Raw genomic sequence first — 17,021 nt, 5'->3', positions numbered from 1 at the left:
TGGCATTATATGTACTTTTCGAAAATAAAAAAAACGTATTTGTTTCTTTAATTTATTTGCATTCTATTAAACCTACAAATGTGTCAGATCATTTTGCCGGACCCTGTATGTATATATACAGTATCTCACAAAAGTGAGTACACCCCTTTCATTTCTGCAATGTTTTAATTATATCTTGTCATGGGACAACACTGAGGAAATGACACTTTGAGACAATGTTAAGTAGTCACTGTAGAGCAGGGGTCGGAAACCTTTTTGGCGGACAGAGCCATAAATGCCCATTTTTTAAAAATAATTTCCCGAGAGAGCCATACCATTTAAAAAAAACAATACGCTAAATACAATTAAATGCATGTATTTGAATTAAGCCCAACAACTTTTGAGTGTACTAATGTATTCTTTTTAATAAAGTTTTTATATGGAAACCTAGAAAAAAAAACCTCACCATTAATGAGACTTCTGGGGTTGCATTGTTTTGCTGATGGCTTTGTAGTCTGATTGATATGCGGTGAGGTTGAGCTTCATGCAGGCGTTGAGGCTCTCATCAGTCATAATGGCCCGATCGTGAATGGTTCTTGCTGAGAGAGGCATTGTCTTTTATCCGTTCCTCACAATTGCTAATGCGCCAGCAAAACTAGCTGAATTAAAGTCACCTTGTCTGGTCCATACACGGAGTTGCTGTTGACTAGATTGGACCTTCCTCTGGAGCTCTTTCTGCTGTTTCCAGCTGGGTATTTGGTTGGAAATGTAGCATGTCGTGTCTCAAAGTGGCGCTTGATATTGGAGCGTTTCATTGATGCAATTTTGTCATTGCATATGAGGCACGTAGCAGAGCCTCCTCTCTCCACAAATGCTAATTCTTCGGTCCACTCACTCTGAAATGTTCGGTAATCGTCATCTTTTTTTCTCTTGCCATCTTTCTTGCTTGCCTGGCAAACACCAGCTAGCTAGCTGAAATTTTAAATAAAGCGGATGGAATTTTACCTCTCACGACCCCGTAGGCACCGTATTGTCCGATAAAAATCGAGCTTTTTTTGTCCGACCTGGCGTCACCCTTCTGTACACCGAAGGGCAGCTGGGATTGGCTGATATGACGCAACCGTGGATTTCAGCGGTAGAAAACAGATGGGATAGATTGCAAACATGATCATATTTTATATTTTGAACGCTAATTTAACATTTTTATTTCAGTAGGTTTATTTTTTACTTTGATAATATAACACAATTATTTAGACTTCAATTGTGTAAACAAATGTCAGATTTGTCCGCGAGCCAGACACAGTCACCAAAAGAGCCATATCTGGCTCGCGAGCCATAGGTTCCCGACCCCTGCTGTAGAGCTTCGATAGCAAAGTAAATGTATTGTTACTTCAAAGTAACTCAAAATACAACAATGAATGTGTAAAATGCTGGCAACAAAAGTGAGTACACCCCAACTGAAAATGTCAAAATTGGACCCAAATGTCAATATTTTGTGTGGCCACCATTATTTTCCAGCACCGCCGTAACCCTTTTAGGCATGGAGTTCACCAGAGCTTCACAAGTCGCCGCTGGAATCCTCTTCAACTCTTCCATGATGACATCAAGGAGCTGGTGAATGTTGGAGACCTTAAGCTCCTCCACTTTCCGTTTGAGGATGCCCCACAGATGTTCAATAGGGTTTAGGTCTGGGGACATGCTTGGCCAGTCCATCACCTTGGCAGTGGTCGTCTTGGAGGTGTGTTTGGTGTCGTTATCCTGTTGGAATACTCCTCCGCTGCCCAGTTTACGGAGGGAGGGGATCATGCTCTGCTTCAGTATTCCACAGTACATGTTGGCATTCATTGTTCCCTCAATGAACTGTAGTTCCCCAGTGCCAGCAGCATTCATACAGCCCCAGACCATGACGCTCCCACCACCATGCTTGACTGTAGGCAAAACACACTTGTCTTTGTACTCTTCACCTGGATGCCGCCACACACGCTGGACACCATCTGAACCAAATATGTTTATCTTGGTCTCATCAGACCACAGGACATGGTTCCAGTAACCCATATCCTTAGTCTGCACAGAACGGAGGTCTTGAGGTTGGTGATGGACCCCTGTCATGTTACGGACTGTTTCACAGCTACAAACATTAAGAAAAGGGGTTGGAAAGAAATTAACAAATTGACTCATTTGAGAGCAATGGTTGGAAAAGCTCTGAAGCATCAACCAGGGATGAGAACGGCAAATGAAAAAAAACACTGAAAAGTAGCCGGGGTCTGGGGGCCGCATGCCCCACTGGGGGGGCCGCAGTGGGCCAGGGGCCACAGGCCCCTATTGGGGGCCACAGGGCGCACAGGTCCCCATTGGGGGCCGCAGGGGGCCAGGGGCAATGCCCCAGAGGGGGCTCAGAGGGCAAAGCTCCCTGGAAACTCTATCTATCTATCTATCTATCTATCTATCTATCTATCTATCTATCTATCTATCTATCTATCTATCTATCTATCTATCTATCTATCTATCTATCTATCTATCTATCTATCTATCTATCTATCTATCTATCTATCATATGACGTCATATGATGGCGCCGCGGATGGCAGCCACGGTGGGTCGCTCTCTGTTTATTTGTCTTATTTTGTGTGTTTTCTGTGTCCTCTGCTGTCCATCCTGGATCACTTTTACCTGAGAAGCGCTGTTAAACATCGGACAGTCTTCTGGTATTTTCTCTCCTGTTCTCTCCGATTCAGACTGTTTGTCGGAGATTCTAGCCGGAGCGGCGGTGCTGTACAAGCTAGCACGACGACGGCGGCGCGGAAAACGAGCCGGAGCACTCGTAAGGCTGAGGCAGAGAGGGTTCCGTTCTGCCCTACCGTCAATTCATCTGGCGAATGTCCGCTCCCTGGCGAACAAGATGGACGAACTGCTGCTCCTCACTTCAAGGAACACGGACTTCAGCAGATCCGCCGCGCTGTGCTTTGTGGAAACGTGGCTCAGCGAACGAACCCCCCACCACGCCGTGGAGCTAGCGGGGTTCCGGCTAACGCGAGCAGATCGCAGCGTGGAGCTCTCCGGAAAATCAAAGGGAGGTGGTCTCTGTTTCTACATTAATGAACGTTGGTGTACTGATGTCACGGTGTTGAAAGAGTTTTGCAGCCCTCTCCTAGAAACACTTTTCATAAACTGCCGGCCGTTCTATTCACCACGGGAGTTCTCCTCGATCGTCATGGCGGCTGTTTACATTCCACCACACGCACGTGCGAGTGAAGCCACGCAGATGCTGGCTGACCAGGTAACAGACATGGAGAAACTTCTACCAAACTCACTAATCATTGTTCTGGGTGATCTTAACAGGGCGAACCTCGCACACGAACTCCCCAGATACAGACAGCACATAACGTGTCCCACCAGAGGGGCACGGACTCTGGACCACTGCTACACCGTGATCAAGGATGCATACCACTCTGCGGCTCGTGCAGCTTTAGGACTCTCGGACCACTGTCTAGTTCAGGGGTGGCCAACCAGTCAGAGGCGAAGAGCCACATTTTTGACTGTCATCCCAAAGAGCCACATCACCCCCCCCCCGCAGACAGAGAGAGACAGACACACACAGGCCTCTGCTCAGCCAGATTTATTGAATATGTCCCACACCAAGATAATGACAGTTATTTAACAGTTAACATTGTGTGCACTGTCTCACGCACACATAAACTCTCAGTTCAAGCAAGTCCACAAACAGAAATATAACAATTTTCAATAACCCTAACCCTTTAATGAAGTCGCCTTCGTTGTATGGCTTTTTAGCCTGTGCAATGTTCCAAGCCAGTTGATATGATGCAAGCATTACGGTCTCTGAGTGGTTTGTAAATTTTTGGGAAAAATGCATCTGCTTTTCTGCCTGACTTTTCAAAGTGACCAACCTGTGCTTGCGAAGTTCAGTCCCTTTTGGAAATTCCTGGTCGATATTAGGATGGACTGAGCTGAAGTGACGCTGAAGATTTGAAGCTTTCAAATGCGCTAATGATGCCTGACATATAAGGCAGAATGGCTTGCCATTACGTTCAACAAAAAAATATAAACTCTCCCACTCTGTTAAAAACGTCCTGTGTTCTTCTTCATATTTTCGTTTGGCTGTGCTTTTTTTCCCTGCCATTTTGAGAGCGAACTCGAAACAAATTATTTACAACTCAAATGAACGCGCGCATTTGTCATCAGTACGTCATTCTTCTTCTTCTTTTCAACTCAAAACAATTCAACTGGTCAGCGCACCACCGCCACCTAGGGGGAATAAATGGCAGCGCCAGCCAAGCATTTTGACGCTTGTCATGTGAAATCTCCTGAAGAGCCGCATGAAATCAGCCAAAGAGCCGCATGCGGCTCGCGAGCCGCGGGTTGGCCACTACTGGTCTAGTTCATCTGATCCCGGCCTACAGGCAGAAACTAAAAACTTCTAAGCCTGTGGTGAGGACTGTGAGGAAGTGGACAGTGGAGTCAAGGCAGGACCTCCAAGCCTGCTTTGACTGCACCGATTGGGGAGCTTTCGAAGCTGCAACTTCAGACTTGCATGAACTCACTGACACTGTCACATCATACATCAGTTTTTGTGAGGATCTGTGTGTGCAGACTAAGACCTTCTGCACGTACAACAACGACAAACCTTGGTTTACACCGAACCTCAGGAGGCTGCGCAAAGTCAAGGAGGAGGCCTACAGGAGCGGCGACCGCGACCTGTTCAGGCAAACCAGAAACACACTGAACCGGGAGGTCAGGAAAGCCAGGAGGTGTTACGGGGAGAACCTGAAGAGACACCTCTCTGCCAATCCCGATCCCTCAACAGTGTGGAAAGGTCTGCAGAGCATCACGGGCTACAAGAAACGAACCCCCCGTCCTGTGGAGAGCCCAAGGCTTGCTAACCAGCTAAACAGGTTCTACTGCAGGTTTGATCGGTCCTCCCACACAACGGGACTTCCTGCAGCACAATCTACATACTCACCTCTCCCCACAACTGCTCTCTCTTGCAGAGGCCGCGCCCGCACTCCAGGTCCGCGAGGAGAAAGTGCGCCAGATGTTCCGGAGACAAAAGACCAGGAAGGCACTGGGCCCAGACGGCGTGTCACCTTCCTGCTTGAAAGTCTGCGCTGAGCAGCTGGAGCCCACCTTTGCACGGATCTTCAACCGTTCTCTGGAGCTGTGTGAGGTGCCCTCGTGCTTCAAGAGCTCCACCAACGTTCCAGTGGCCAAGAAGCCCGCCATCACAGGTTTGAATGACTATAGACCCGTCGCACTGACATCTGTGGTCATGAAATCTTTCGAGAGGTTAGTGCTGAACCACCTGAAGGAGGTCACGGGCCCCCTGCTTGACCCCCTCCAGTTTGCCTACCGGGCAAACAGGTCAGTGGATGATGCGGTCAACATGGGACTGCACTACATCCTGCACCACCTGGACTCCCCAGGAACGTACGCCAGGATCCTGTTCGTGGACTTCAGCTTGGCGTTCAACACCATCGCTCCTGACATCCTCCAACAGAAGCTCATCCAGCTTGCGGTGCCTGCCTCCACCTGTCAGTGGATCACCAGCTTCCTGACCAACAGGAGACAGCGTGTGAGGCTGGGGGGCATCACATCTGACACCCGGACCACCAATACTGGAGCCCCTCAGGGGTGCGTTCTCTCCCCACTGCTCTTCTCTCTCTACACCGACGATTTCTCCTCAGGTGACTCTCCTGTGAAGCTCCTGAAGTATGCAGACGACACCACTCTCATCGGACTGATCCAGGATGGTGATGAGACTGCGTACAGACAGGAGGTGGAGCGACTGGTCCACTGGTTCAGCCAAAACCACCTGGAGCTGAACCCGCTCAAGACCGTGGAGATGACAGTGGATTTCAGGCGAGTCCCTTCACCACTTTTACCCCTCACTATCCGCAGTAATACTATTCTCTCCACAGACACCTTCAAGTTCCTGGGAACCACAATCTCTCGGGACCTGAAATGGACCGGCCACATAGACTCTGTCCGGAAGAAGGCCCAGCAGAGGCTGTACTTCCTGAGACAGCTCAAGAAGTTCAACCTGCCGCGAGAGCTTCTGAAGACCTTCTACACTGCCATCATCCAGTCTGTCCTCTGCACCTCCATCACTGTCTGGTTTGGATCGGCCTCCAAACAAGACAAGCACAGACTGCAACGGACAATCAGGACTGCAGAAAAGATCATTGGAATCAACCTCCCATCTACCCAAGACTTGTACCTGTCCAGGACCAGGAAACGTGCAAGGAACATCTCTACAGACCCTTCCCACCCAGGTTGCAGTCTGTTTGAACTACTCCCCTCCGGACGGCGTTACAGAGCTCGGTACGCCAAAACCAGCAGACACAGAGACAGCTTTTTCCCCCAGGCTGTTGCTCTGATGAACTCACACCACTCTTAGAGTCTCAGAGTCATTACTGTGCAATAACATCCTGCTCTCCACACCTTGTTTGAATTTGTCTACACTGTTTGTACTATGTGTCCTCTCTGCATCCATTGCAGCCTGGTCATCCTGGAAGAGGGACCTTCCCATCTGTGGTCTCTTCTCAAGGTTCTCATTTCCCCTAGCTGGAGTTTTGAGTTCTTCCTTGCCCTTTTGGGAGTTTAAGATCAGGGGATGTTTGAGAATATTTGCCATTTTTCACATGTCCTGTGTTGTTAGTCACCTAAATGTTGAACAGAGGGTGTGATTTACCGAAGTCAAATTCCTTGTTTGGCACGCTCAAACATGGCGAATAAAAAACTCTTGAATCTTGAATCTATCTATCTATCTATCTATCTATCTATCTATCTATCTATCTATCTATCTATTAGGGGTGTAACGATTCATCGATACACATCGATTAATCGATATAATGCTCTACGATTTATTGGCATCGATGCTAAACGTAAACATCGATTTATATCGCCGTGTTTGACCTCGGACATTAGACGCGACTTTATTTTGAAATCCAGTTCATTGTTGCTTGCTTCCTCTTTCCGGGAGCAGTACGCGGCGTGTTGTGTTGTGAGCAGAGCAGGCACGTGAAAGGGGAGCCGACAACTACGCGGCTCCTGGGCTGGTGCTATGGCTAGTGTCCAAGAAGACGAGGAAATTCGCTCCCCTTTGGGCTTCAAGTCATTCGTTTGGAAGCACTTTGGATTCCAAAGAAAAGATGGCTCAACGGACAATTAAAATTATTGTAAATAAATAGTTCAGTAATGCACTTTAAAGTTAATGGTATTACAAAAAAAGAAAGAATATTCATTTTTCTTTACTTATGAGAAAAAATATAGGAATTTGATAAAGTTCAGTGTTAAAATAAGCACTTTGTATACTACAATACTCTTGTAATTTCCTAAATAAAGAGTTTGCAGTACCTTGTTGATTTTGCGTATGAATTGTTATAAATCAGGATATTGTTCTATATTTTTTATTTAAAAAAAATAAAATAAAAATATCGATCGTGGAGCACTATATCGTGATGTATCGTGAATGAATCACAGCAGGCTTTAAGATATCGGCAAATATCGTATCGTGGTTCTTTGTATCGATATGATATCGTATCGTGACAAAACCCGCGATTTACACCCCTACTATCTATCTATCTATCTATCTATCTATCTATCTATCTATCTATCTATCTATCTATCTATCTATCTATCTATCTATCTATCTATCTATCTATCTATCTATCATTGAAGATTTATTCTTTAACGATATGACAATAGCCTAACATTAGCTTACATGTAACATCATGTTACCCACATGCTTGTAAAAGTAAAAACGTACCTTTGTGTTTTTTTGTTTTGATGTGCTCCTTAATGTTCGAAGCGCCGCAACCTCCATAGCTTATCACATCTTGACAAAGAATGCACAAAACCTTCCCCGCGACATCTAATTTACGGATATGTTCCGTCAGGCAGGTGGTTACGGACTGTGTTCCGAGTTGTAAGATGACGCTGCTCTTGAGCCATGCCCATCTGAAGCAGTTCCTGATCCAGTTCGACTTGTCTATTTCCCTGGCACGATCCTCGTCTTTTTTCTCTAAAACTTTCGCCATGCTGGCTAAAACCTTTGCTAATTAGGCAACTGAGTAGGCACATGATGTGACGAAAGTAGCGCCAAAATGCTGCCGAAAATAAGGCGGCTGTTGTCGCAATACTGCTGCCAGCCCCCCCCATATAAAAACAATTTTCTCAACGGATCTACACAATTCACGAAAATGATACTCCCGACGGAAAAAAAACCCGGAAATACGCTGATCCGCGGAAGATTCTCATCCCTGATCAACACTAACACTTAAGAAGATGAGGTGTTGAGAAAGACTCACAAATATCACATGAAGTTTCCAATAAGCAAACTGGACACCTTACTGAAAACTGCTGTTGACGTAGTAAGCTTAGCTGTTGACGTATAGTAAGAAGAAATTGATGGAAGCATGTGGGAGCTCTGGTGTTAACACAACTGAGTATTCTGGATAAAAGTTGCTTTTTTTTAATGGTTTATTTGATAGGGACTGATACAGAAACATACAAACTATAGCACGGCAGGCTGATGTGTGCTTATTGCAAAAGCTAAGTCACAGCGCTTGTCCCTGGGTGGGATTTTAGAAAGTTGGACTTAACTGACTTCTGACCACAATGACAATGACTTGAGACTTGAAACCTACTGTGACTTGCAGATATGTGAACTTACTCACACCTCAGCTTTCCATGCTTATGTAGGAAACCCTGCTTGCAGTTCCTTTGCATATTTAATTTTTATGAATAATATGAACGCATTTTTATGAATACCGCAAATTTCGTACTATAAGCCGCAACCTTTTCTCAAATTATGAACCCTGCGGCTTATAGTTCGGTGCGGCTTATAAAGGATTTTTTCCGTGATTTCTGTGATGACTTGATCACTTTTATACACTCGTAAAAAGGCTGTGGACCAACCGCTGTTGTGCGGCACCGCTTTGCTGGGCGGAACGATATGCGACACGGTCACTGGGGAGAAAAGTGGTGTGTTGATCGCATGTCCATACGCCGGGCAAACAGTGCCGTATAATTCACACAAAGTAGAGACAGAAGAGATCAAGACGGACATTACTGAAAGGAAGCTTTTATACACAAACCTTCATTATGGGGGACAAAAGAAATGCATATTATACCGCTTTTAAGTTAAAGGCAGTCAATTTGGCCCATTTTTGTCATCGCGTTGCGTCACCCTTTTCTTTATTTATTTCCCAGTCATGTCTACTCTGGAGCTATACGTGTAGCTCGCTAGTTTAATGTAACTTAGCGCTTCATGCATGAATAAAATTAGCATGAACAGACCCCCGTCATGGAAAATGCTAGAAGAAATGCATAAAAGCGATGACGAAAGAGAGACTGAGAAAGTGTGTGGCGAAGGATATCTCGCTATTCCAATCGGACACTTCGGAAGACTTCGATGGTTTCAGTGCACAGGAGGAAGATGAAGACGGCTCTTTTACTGGCTCTTTTTTTACTTTTACTGGTATGTTTTTTTAACTACTACTGTAATTAAAAATGCTACTTTATTAATCCAGCCCTATTAGTGCTGTGTTACTTCCGTGTTGCTGCGGTATTACTGCCGCGTCACAGGCAGTGTTTGGAAAGAAATGTTAAGGTATGTTATTAAAAGTTTAAAAAGGCTTTCTGTGTACCGTCTTTCTTGGTAAATAACTCGCGTGCACACTTCCGTGTTGCTGCGGTACTACTGCTGCGTCACAGGCAACATTTAGAAAGACATGTTAAAGTATGTTATTAAAACTTTAAAAAGGCTTTCTGTGTACTGTCTTTCTTTGTAAATAACTTGTGCGCACGTGCGGCTTATAGTCCGGTGCGGTTTATATAAGAAAAAAAAACTAAAATATCCCCAAATTTTAGCGTGTGTGGTTTATAGTCCGGTGCGGTTTATAGTCCGAAAATTACGGTAATATGAAAAGACTGTCAAGACAATTGACCATGAATAATTACCACTGCGTACTATGCAGCATATTCCCACCCCCACGGAGCGGCTCAGAGAGATTCAGCCAGCTCTGCGGTATAGATCAATGGCTAGAAACATTTGTACTCGAAAATGGACATTACTATGTACAAAATTTTGATTTATTTTGGCAGCGCCCTGCATTATTTTCTAATGATGGCACACGCATAAATGATCGCGGAAAAGAAGCCCTAGCTATGAATATACTTCGATACCTAAAATAATGACTAGAAATAAGGAAAGGTTGCCCCGGTGTTACCAGCGCAGTAAGGTCTGGGCAACATACCAATTTAGTAAATGCTAGAACAAAAAGTGTCACTCCAAACTTTAATGCTCCAACACACCACACCACTCTTCCACCATTGGAATGAACAACCAGCCCTCCCAGTCTGGCAAATTGGAATGTCACACAGGCACTTCATTAGCGACACTAAAACAAAGGGAATACAATATATTTCAAAATGTTAATCATGCCCAAATTGTCTGGAACCAAAGGAATAAACCCAAAGGACCATTTGGTGGACACCTCAGCATCAGAAGTCTCCATCCCAGGTTTTAACATCTTCCAAAGATATCGCAACGCCAGGGGGGGGTATTATATATGCGCGATAGCAATATCTGTACACCGATCAATCTACTCGATTGCATATTGAAAGTGTTGGAGTACACTTAAAACGCTCACATGAAATGCACTTTAATATTCTAACCCTCTACCGCCCGCCAAATGAAAAGGACATCTTCTATAACCAACTCTACCACCTCATGAAGGAAATTAGTAGTAAAGAAGTAAAACTATACTCCTTGGTGATTTCAACCTAAACTGACAAAACAAAACGTGGTAAACTAAAAATTGCATCTACTAAACTAGGCCTCACTCAAATGATGTGAAACTATGTCTTGTCACCGTGGGATAGTGGAAACGTAATTTCGATTTCTTTGTGTGTCTTGGCATGTGACGAGGTTGACAATAAAGCAGACTTTGACTTTGACTTTGAATGATTGAAAAGCCCACCAGAATTACTATGTCCACACAGACACTAATTGACCTAGTCTTCACCAATAAACCTGACCGAATTATAAAAACATACAACCTAATTACAAGTCTATCAGATCACAATTTAACACTAGTACCTACCGTATTTTTCGGACTATAAGTCGCAGTTTATTTTCATAGTTTGGCGGGAGTGCGACTTATAATCAGGAGCGACTTGTATGTAAAATTATAAAGACATTATTACTTGATCATTAACACATTATTTACTTACTAGTAGTTTTCACTTCACATGTTATTTTCACTTTTAACCGCATGAGGGCGCTCTAAGCTTGTGGAATAAATGGAACTACAACTGACGATGAGTCTGACATCCACTGACTTCCACCATCCGCTGACTTCCGGAGTCAGCGGAGTTGTTTATAAGTGACACAGAGGACGACAATTTCAATGGATTTAATGGTTTGGAGTGACACAAATGGTTCGATAAACTTGTTATTTATGTTATAGTTATTTGAATAACTGTTAATATGTTACGTCAGGCACATTCCCAGTTACTCGTTTGTGTTTATGTAATGTTAGCAGACCGTATCGTTTAGCCTGTTGCCTATTCATGTCTGTTCTTGGGGTTGGATTTTGTCAAATAAAGTTCCCCCAAAAATGAGACTTGTACTCAGAATGACTTATATGTTTTTTTCCTCTTTATTATGCATTTTATGGATGGTGTGACTTGTACTCCGGAGCAACTTATAGTCCGAAACAACATCTTCTATAACCAACTCTACCACCTCATGAAGGAAATTAGTAGTAAAGAAGTAAAACTATACTCCTTGGTGATTTCAACGGCAAATACTTAGTTGTGTTGCTGACGTGATAGACGAGTGCATGTGTTGATTCCTGCATCCATCCAACGAGCACCTCGGAACTCTCTCTCGCTCTCTCTCTCTATATATACGTATATACTATATATATACGTATATATATACGCCAGAGAGTGTCAGGTTACAGTCAGCGCGGTAGGAGTTGGAAGAAGCAGTAAAAACTCCACCAAACTCGTCGTAATGACCCGTGATATATGTTATATCCTTACTATTTTTCAGGTTCTTAGATAGCAAGAATAGGTCGGACAACGACGTGAATGATAACTGCTTTATTCCTTACTCACAGTGCGTTCACAGGGCGTACCAGAACAACACAGAATGCCCATCCCACTTCCGGGGTTTTTCTACTACGGAATTTGAGTTAGCCCAAAATACACAACATCTCTTCCCCTCTTACAATGAACGTGCTATATGCATGAACAACATAGTCTTATGCACCTATAACTTGACATCTTCAAGATCTATCAATAACTACCATTAAACAATTATCATATATGGTCCAGAAAATTATGACAATAATATTCCCATGAAACCTTAACTTTGGGTGAGGGTGGACTACCTCGAATTATACCGAATTATAGCGAAAAACCGATGTCGTACGGCGTCAACACTATGTTGTTTTCAATAAAAACATGAAGAACTCACGTTTGCGTCAGTCAATTTTAATTTTTATAAAGGATTATTCTCATTTGATGTCTTTAAATTCATCCGCGTTCTGCCATTGAAGCGGGGTGCATTCAAAGACCAGTCGTACAGACGGAAACGTTTTGTGATCAAATCTTTCATAACGAGAATGATTTGAGTGAATTGATTTGAATGAAATTGAGAAGAAATTTCAGTTCTGAAGGCTCCTTTTGTCCCAAGCAAAGTGACAGATGGTGGGGAGGGGGGATAAAAATTGTAAAATCAATTCACTCAAATCATTCTCATTATGAAAGATTTGATCACAAAACGTGTGTGGCTTTTTCTTAAATGAACACGTTTGACATTGCTATCGTGTCAGCTTTTAATTATATTATATTTATATAAGTATAAAGTCTCCTTTGTAATATATACTCCTTGTAGCCTGTACCCAAAAAGAGGAGTTTCTTTGCATCGAGGTTTATGCAAAGAGCTCACGTAATTATATTGTTGCGTTTTGGTGAAGTGAATGAGTGTTCCGTCTGTACGACTGGTCTTTGAATGCACCCCGCTTCAATGGCAGAACGCGGATGAATTTAAAGACATCAAATGAGAATAATCCTTTATAAAAATTAAAATTGACGCAAACGTGAGTTCTTCATGTTTTTATTGAAAACAACATAGTGCTCACGCCGTACGACATGGGTTTTTCGCTTTCCAAATAAGGGGTCGTCACTAATTATTTGTGTTTAGATAAATGTCTGAGCTATAATGGTGTAATTAATGATTGAAACTTGAAAGTATCTGTTTATTGTATTCGTTTATATGTTTAATAAAGACAAAGCCATCACAAAACTGTTGTAATTATTTAGATTTTGATCTAAATTAGCCTTGAATAAAGACTAAGCAGTCACATGAATTAACAGAAAAAATGGACAGCCGGACTCGGACTCAGACTCGGACGCATGGTCAAGAGGCCGGACTCAGACTCGGAGCAAAAATCCGCCCGAGTCCACAGCCCTAATATATACTATATATATATATATATATATAGAGAGAGAGAGAGAGAGAGACGAGAGTTAAAAATAAGCCGGGGGTGAAGAGACTCGTCCGAGTGATAACCGCCTTTATTAAATTAGTTCTGAAGGAATCAATCTAATCTTTTTAGGACGCCAATCCCTCTGTAAAGTCAAGCGACGCTCGTGTCGGGTAACTAAGGTCGAGTCACGGCATCAGAATGACCGCGCCCTACTGGTGGCTCTCTTCTATGATTTGGGGCTTTTGTTAAATGTCGGATATCTTTAGCTGTCTTTGGTAAAACCGGGGAGATTTGTTATTTACACTAGCGCACACCTGCGCGTTTAAGATAACTATTTCAAACCAGATCTGACAATTCCTGATGTTAAGGATTAAAGGTGTCTTCGCATAAAAAATAACTGAACGGTTTGCAGTATGACTTTGATAGAGAGACAAAAGAGATTTAGAGCATAAAAGATCCAAATAATCGCCAATCGAAATTAAATGATTATGAAGTAGAAATATAATAAATAAGAAAACGAATTACAAGTCTCAATTGTTCGAACAAACAACAATAATTCCACTCACCAATCACAATAAGCAAAATTATTCAGTCTCGAAGTTCTCTCGATTGAAAACTCAAATATATAGCAAAAAGAAGAAAAAGACAGGGTATAAAATGCTATTTGGTGGAAAAGTCGAGTGATAAGTTCTACTTGTTCCAAAAATCCAAATTCTGTTTAAAAAGATAGCTCAGTCTTGAGGAGGAAGCCAACGCCCTAATATGGCGTCTCCCTCTTACTGCCACCGGAGCAGCTTCCCCCTCGACTATCTCGAAGCTTAAAATTTGACAAAATCCAATTCAAAGACACTAGAAATTCATTTTAGGAGATTTTGGTCTAATCTCAAAAAGAATGAAAGATCTATCTTCGTCTAATCGGCGTTCTTGGCCCACGGGCAGCCCGCAGGGGCAAAGCCCTGACGGGGGGGAGCCCTGCTCTCGTTCGGAACGAACCTCATATACGTTGGTAGGTGTATTAAGTACGTAGATGTGTTAAGTCACGTACCAGTTTTTTTCCATTAGGTCATATGTTGTCCACATATGACCCAAATGCTTCTACTAGAATAGACTGCAGGTGTATCCTGTCCGGCCTCAACCGGATGAGGTGACCTCTTGGTCAGGCTCATGAGTCATCCGCAGTCCTCCACCAAGTAGCATCACTGTTAAAGTTACATCTGCCCGGGCCTCAACCGGATGAACGTGACCTCGGGTCACGCTCATGCGTGGGACCCAAGCCTTCCACCACACAGTATCATTATTAACCCCTCCCTGCCTCCTCTCTGTCTTTGCTCACATTTATACATTCATGTGTCGCAAGCCCCTGGAGGGATTTTTAGACATTCTCCATCACATTTATTTATCCATCCATCCATCCATTTTCTTAACCACTTAGTCCCCACGGGGGTCGCGGGCATGCTGGAGCCTATCCCAGCCAGCATCGGGCAGTAGGCTGGGGACACCCTGAACCGGTTGCCAGCCAATCGCAGGGCACACAGAGACAAACAACCATTTGCACTCGCACTCACACCTAGGGACAATTTGGAGTCTTCAATCGGCCTACCAAGCATGTTTTTGGGATGTGGGAGGAAACCGGAGTGCCCGGAGAAAACCCACGCGGGCCCGGGGAGAACATGCAAACTCCGCACAGGGAGGGCCGGAGGTGGAATCGAACCCGCACCCTCCTAACTGTGAGGCGGACGTGCTACCCAGTGCGCCACCGAGCCGCCCACATTCATTTAATCTATGTATATTTTAAATGTTTTTGTATGTGAAATTAAACAAACAAACAAACAAACAAACAAACAAACAAACAAATGTGTAAATGGAACATTAATGTTAGATACATTTTTGATATCGATGAATCATTGCATCGATACATAGCATCAATAATAACACATCTTGTCTACATTATGTCTGTGTATGTTCTTCTGTGGGTTTTTATCTTGTATTTTTTTATCTTTTTATTCTATTTATTTTTTATTTTATGCACTGATCGGTTGGCACTTTTTAAATTTCGTTGTACATGTGTGACAATGACAATAAAGATCTATTCTATTCTATTCTATTCTATAACGATCAACTTAACACATAACCATAACTATGATGATGGGTTCTCCTAGTTAGGAGATTAAAATACTTAAGCTGATTCAAATTATATCATAGCAAAACAAAATACACTGCTCAAAAAAATTAAAGGAACACTTTGAAAACACATCAGATTTCAATGGTGAAAAAAAAAAGTTGGATATCTCTACTGATATGGATAATTTAATGTCTCAGGAACAAAAGGATGCCACATCTTTTGATGGGAATAAAAGTTTTCAGCCTACAGAGGGCTCAGTATATAGACACCCCAAAAATCAAAGTGAAAAAATGATGTGGCAGGCTCGTCCATTTTGCCTAAATTCAATCTCTGCAACTCAAAATTCTTTTCAATATGTTGTGTGGCCCCCACGAGTTTGTATGCATGCTTGACAATGTCACGGCATGCTCCTAATGCCTAATGTTTTTATGTATTCATGTTTTTCTTTCATTGTTGTAAAGCGCTTTGAGCTGCATTTCTTGTATGAAAGGTGCTATACAAATAAAGTTTATTATTATTATTATTATTAATGAGACGACGGATGGTGTCTTGTGGGATGTCCTCCCAGATCTGTCTAAGGGCATCAGCAAGCTCCTGTAAAGTCTGAGGAGCAACCTGGCGGCGTCTGATGGACCGAAACATTATGTCCCAGAGGTGTTCTATCGGGTTTATATCAGGTGATCGTGAGGGCCATTCAATTGTGTCAATTCCTTCATCCTCCAGATACTGTCTGCATACTCTTGCCACATGAGGCCGGGCATTGTTGTGGATCAGGAGGAACCCAGGACCTACTGCACCAGCGTAGGGTCTGACCATGGGTGCAAGGACTTCATCCCGATACCTAATGGCAGTCAGACTGCCGTTCTCTAGCCTGTAGAGGTCTGTTCGTCCCTCCATGGAAATGTCTCCCCGGACCATCACTGACCCACCACCGAACCGGTCATGCTGAATGATGTTGCAGGCAGCATAGCGCTCTCCTTGGCTTCTCCAGATCCTTTCACGTCTATCACAGGTGCTCAGGGTAAACCTGCTCTCATCTGTGAAAAGCATAGGGCGCCAGTGGCGGACTTGCCTATTCTGCTGTTCTATGGCAAATGCCAATCGAGCTCCACGGTGCTGAGCAATGAGCACAGGGCACACTACAGGACGTCGTGCCCTGAGGCCACCCTCGTGAAGTCTGTTTCTGACTGTTTGGGCAGAGACATTCACACCAGTGGCCTGCTGGAGGTCATTCTGTAGGGCTCGGGCAGTGCTCAACCTGTTCCTCCTTGCACAAAGTAGCAGATATCGGTCCTGCTGATGGAATGAGAACAGTCTACGGCCCTGTCCAGTTCTCCTAGAGTAACTGCCTGTCTCCTGGAATCTCCTCCATGCTCTGGAGATTGTACTGGGAGACACATAA

At 43.6% G+C, this 17,021-nt stretch overlaps 1 protein-coding gene across 3 annotated transcripts in view; it reads right to left on the bottom strand.

Annotated features, from left to right (window-relative positions):
• Positions 1–17,021, bottom strand: part of si:dkey-9i23.16 (uncharacterized protein LOC571915 homolog) — a 69,485-nt gene that overhangs the window by 18,395 nt on the left and 34,069 nt on the right. The window lies entirely within an intron of this gene.

Source organism: Syngnathus acus, chromosome 1 (assembly GCF_901709675.1).
Source record: "Syngnathus acus chromosome 1, fSynAcu1.2, whole genome shotgun sequence".
Taxonomy (NCBI): Eukaryota; Metazoa; Chordata; class Actinopteri; order Syngnathiformes; family Syngnathidae; genus Syngnathus; species Syngnathus acus.
This window is presented reverse-complemented; position numbering and strand designations above follow the sequence as displayed.